The sequence below is a fragment of the Schistosoma mansoni genome (genome assembly GCF_000237925.1).
Source record: "Schistosoma mansoni, WGS project CABG00000000 data, supercontig 0309, strain Puerto Rico, whole genome shotgun sequence".
In the NCBI taxonomy this organism is placed as follows: domain Eukaryota; kingdom Metazoa; phylum Platyhelminthes; class Trematoda; order Strigeidida; family Schistosomatidae; genus Schistosoma; species Schistosoma mansoni.
The window spans coordinates 35,351-40,800 of NW_017386165.1; positions in this window are offsets into that span (position 1 = coordinate 35,351).

Consider the following 5,450-nt stretch of genomic DNA (forward strand, 5'->3'; position numbering starts at 1 on the left):
TAACAAGTTTTTTCTAATCTATTTTTCTCATTATATGTTAACAAATTTCGAAATCAATATCATGTTCATTTATCTTATTATTAAACTATATTAATAGTAATAAGTTCTGTGACATTATATTTCTAAACTTATAACCATATATTTATATTGAATCAAATTTATAAAGAATTACTTTACCTGTAAATTTTCTAGACTCTGGAATAATCTACCACAATCCATTCGTACGATAAAGGTCCTCCTATTGTTTGTACGCTGCATTGATGCATACTGCTCATCTGGAAACGCATTAAGTGTTCTAGTGCCTGTAAGTGTATCTTACTCCACAAGTGAGATTATAGGAACTTTAAATGTTTAACCATTTACCTTCTGTCACTTTACATTAACACTGTCCCTAGCAATCTTAACTTATTTGAATAACATCTAACATGAAGAGTGGTAAACCTAATCAACATATTTTGGCAATCATTGCTTTGTTGTCCCGTGCTCTGTTTTAATTTTAATTTCTCTAGTTGTAGATGATTATCAATAATTCGTCCTGGCACTGGAAATAACCTTAAAGAACACCGTTCATAAATCATCAGGCTATCCACTTAAGAAAAAATTAAAAGCTCCCTGATGATGCATTGAACTGCCGTGATACATGTCATAAATGAACTACTTAACAATTATTGAACTAGCAAACTTAAAACAATCATATATCACATGTTTGTTCTCTACATCTAATGTTACTATTTATATCAAATTGATCATGCCTGTAAAATGGAGTGAATTCTGTAATTATTATTTCCAGTATATATTATTATAATGACGCTTGGTTTTCTTCATCTTTACTAATGGAACGTTAATTTGCCGTAGACGAATATCTACATTAGGTTCCTTCCCAGAGTTTATTCTACAAGACTTCAACACAAATCAGATCAAGAACACGTGATTAGCCTGACAAGAACGTAAATATGACTCCACATCAAAAACCGAAAACAATCAAACACTACCAATAATAAAAAGGATAGAAGAATAATATTAAGTCATCTAACGCCTGTCAGACTATCGATAAGTCTAATTAAGTAAACAAGCAATCATTATCATACTCGACCATATATCAAAAGGTAATGAGTACTTGAATTTTGTTTCTCTTATCTTGAAATACTTTTTCCTAATTGATTTAAATAATTCTAAAGAAACTTTAATTTAGTCACCTAATTATTGACAAGATATAGGATATGATGCCCTGGTACGGCCGAGAGTTAGGAGGGCCTGCACTCTCTCTCTCGAAATGCTCTCACATGGCCACGCGTATATAGCCTCTGCCAGGGAAGGCCTACTCACTGCCTTCTTGCGGCATAACTATTGTTTACGAAATGAGATGACGAATGGACATGGAAAGTTCACCTAGGTGAGTTGGAAAAACCTGATTCTAAACCAACGGTGCACATCGGCTCCAGTATCGTGAGGGGACAAATGGCGTATGGATCAATCTTTGGTCACCGGCTACCATGGGAGTGCATCTCCTTACTATGTTCCATTGCCTTGTGGATCAGACCTTTAGGTCCAAGGCTCCGGGTGTGGTCCCGTAAGAAAACCACCTGCTTCGGTTTGGGCACCTGGGCAGTATCACAGCCTTCACACAAATCAAATGAGATTTGTGCGGCGCATATGTATCTGATGCCCCTTTGTACCAATATTTGTGTTTAAATAAAATAAAAATTCTGAAATAAATATACTTTGATTATCATTTTTATAGAAAATCTTGAACAGTTACATCTTATAGTTGAAACCATATTGTAAAATGATCTCGTTATTTACTAGTCAGGATTAATACTGTATCGTACAAATTGATTTTATCTCCGAAAATCCACTTTTGTAGGGATTGCGTAACAGTGGATGGGAGTCCTGTCAGAGTCCATTCTCGTGGAATTATTGTTATAGCTAAAGTGACATTGCCATATTCTCAATCTAATGGAAACTAGAGAAGTTTGTAACTACTGACGCATTCCTCTTGATTGTTGAACATACTTCAAAATGTCGCATGTCTAAGTCCTTGTGTTGGTATGATGGACAAAATCAATGTGCTTATGGAGAAAGCCGAACCAGAATGTGTTAATCTGACACATTTATGGTTCATTTTCAACGTTATTCGATCATAAATAATCAAGTGGTCATGTCAGTGAGGCTCATTACTCATGATTCTGTTCTTATTAAACCGATGTACAACCAAGTAGTTTTAGAGGCCATTAGACTGCTCAAATTAGAAGCTAGTGTAGACCCTTCTGTAATTTTCTGATTGGCTTATCTATGAAAGAAAAAAGTACACTTTAACTGACCGAAATTCGATTAGTTTGTTTTCTTAACTGAACTATATCTCTAAATACATATTGTTATTTATTTATTGATGAACTGTATGACTTACATGTCTTCAACTTCTTCACAATATTATTTCGCTGGAAATATGGGATACCATACAGTCAATGTGTTAGACTGTCATGACCTACTTCTTTAAACTGTGATAGAATAATCCGTCAACAATCTCAGTTGTTGTCATTAGAAATAACTTCGAAACGATGTAGATGTTTAGTAGAATTAAAACAGATCAGTAGGGTTACTGAAAACAGTTTGTTGTGGGAAAAATTAGCCAAAGTGACTATTCATAGTTTGCTTGGAAAATCCTATAAATAATAAACTAATTGGATTAGATACATATCTTCAATTTCCAGATGTAAGAACAGAAATTTATAGCTATAATCATAAGTTGTTTACAGGAATTCCCAAGTCATGCTTTGTATTAAATATTATGAGTATCGTTGTAAGTACATGCCGAAGATAAGTAATGATCGATTTCCGAAGCATGACGATTTTGTATTAGTGAAGTAAACAAGTTGAAGACCTTTTTTACACCACGTTTTGCTAGTACAAATTCCCTTAAAATAAACTAACCATCTCTATATAAATACATTTTTCCGTCTAGACTAATGAGTGAGATTAAGTGACTTGTCCGTAAAGTCTACAGCACCTTATATTTAAGAAAAAACGCAACTAGGCAAACACAAATTGATTTTCAAGTTGTATCTACTTTCAATGAACCTTAATTAGTCGATTTACTAAAGTGAATAATACATTTCCTGAATATGTTATAACGTCTACAAACCAAGTACAGGAACAGTAAGTAGTCTGAACCTTCCATATAAATCAACTGGAGATACTCTTTATCATACATGCAGCAAAACGTATTTCCATACGTTTGGTGTATATGACTGTTAATTTTAAACTGGGAAAATGCAAGACTTCGACATATGAGTGGTCTGATCTATCAAATGATGTGAAAAACTCAGTTAATCATTAAAAGCGCATTCAAGTAACAATAACTAATATCTTCAGGAAAGAATGACAAATCACTTTTACACAGGGTCAATTGCCTTTTTCAGGTTTCTGATTTCCATATAAGTGATATTTCATTTCAAAAAGGTCATCCTGATTACGTGTGGGTTTTCGTCACCATTATTTCAAAATAGAACTATTCGTGGATAATCAATTGGTTCTAATAATTTCAACTAGTACTTTCTTGTTGCAAATGAGAAAAGGTTAAAATGATCGTGGATGCGCACTGCTGAGGAGTTCCATAATAGGACGAAACGGCCGTCCAGTGCTTCAAGGTTTTCCATGGTGGTCTAGCTTTAATTGACTGATGATTTCAACTATGAAAATATTGAAATATCCACAAAAACCCCTTCTGATCAAAATGATTAATTATCAGGCTTTGGACTACAGTTATGATTAAGAATGTTAGAAGTTAAAGTTAGTAGTGTTAAAATACATTTTATCCACACAAACATGCTTGACTGGGTATTGGATCATATCAACTACTTTCAGATATAATCTGGACCACTGGTATGTGTATTTGATTTAATTTCACTTACATACCACATTATAATCACTGTGTCGTTGGACAACAGATATACTTTTTAGTTTTAGGAACTAAATATTGACAATTTTTGCCTAGTTCTGAATAACATACACGCTATCCTACATTGTGCTTTAAATTTTACGAGAAAATCGGGAAGACGCTACCTCAAATTAAGTTGGTCCACCATACCTTTCATTATCCCTAATATAATTACTTCGACTAATAACACTGTTTTTAATCTAATTTCCTCTACTGCTAAGCTAATTCAGTGTGATAAACCGAGAAAATAACAAATGAGTGGAGTTTTACTATGAATTTTCAGTGTCTAGACATTAATTCATTCTAACAGCCATATTACATTGACTGACTTAGTTGGAATTGCATTTTAAAACTTACATCCCGTAGTCACTTTGTATACAATGTTAGTGAGACGGGAAAAAACGAATGTTGAAATAGAAATGTTGCAAATAAACTCCTTTCGACAAGATATCTAACAAACAATTTGCTGTATAATTAACCAAAACGATGTAGGAATTAAACTCACTTAGTATCGTCCCAAATAGGACGAAACGCGCGTCCTGGATTCCATTGCTAGCCACTATTCATCTTTGATGTAGGAATTAGTTTATTTAGGGAATAATTTTCGTCGTGAATTCTCATCAGGTGGTAATAATGAAAAAGACCTAGATTTTGGTTCCTCGACAGCTTGTACTAACTAGGACCTTTAGGTCTCGCAGCAAATTTGTTAATATTCGGATAGAAATATCAGGATTCAAGAATCCATATCTCCAGTTTCAATTAACTGGTGAAAACATATCTTAACTTTGAATTCTGGAGCAGTAGGAAGTGAATAGTGCTAAGGAATATCTGTGAAGTGTAATATTAATTTTCAATAACCTCTCAGCTAATATATCAGTTCATGAGATAAGTCTATATCCAGAAAAGAATAACATTAAAGCATTTGTAGTTTAAATTTATCACTCACACCCGCCCACACATTAATAAACAATTTTTCACAGCTTCCAACTTTGCATAACTCAAAGCAGTTACTTAATGATAAGTATTTTAAAAATGTTATAATCGTTTATTGTTAAAGACGAACATGAAAGTCAATATTTTTGTACAGTGATTACCTTTTTAATATCAGTGAATTCTAGAAATCACCATGTCACCAGTTTAGATACAAGTTTGAACATGGTCACAGCTATGATTAATTTTCTTTTCACCATGCGACATCTCTAAATATTTGGGCGGAAAAAGTATGCACCCAGACTACACTGAGTGCATATTTCAATAACATTTGAACCAATCACTGTTTTTAAATATTCACAGTCATACTTTCAAAATTTATCATTAGGATCAAGGAAAAAAAATCCACAACCGTTTTAATGTCAAACCCTGAAAAAACTAAAAACAATACTTGCCTGATATATAAGGTCAAAATTAAAACCAACTAATAGTATATACACCATTATGTTTATGGATTCTTTTCACACCATTCAACTCTTCTATCGCTTTCTCTATACATGGGAATGATAAGTAGAATACATTA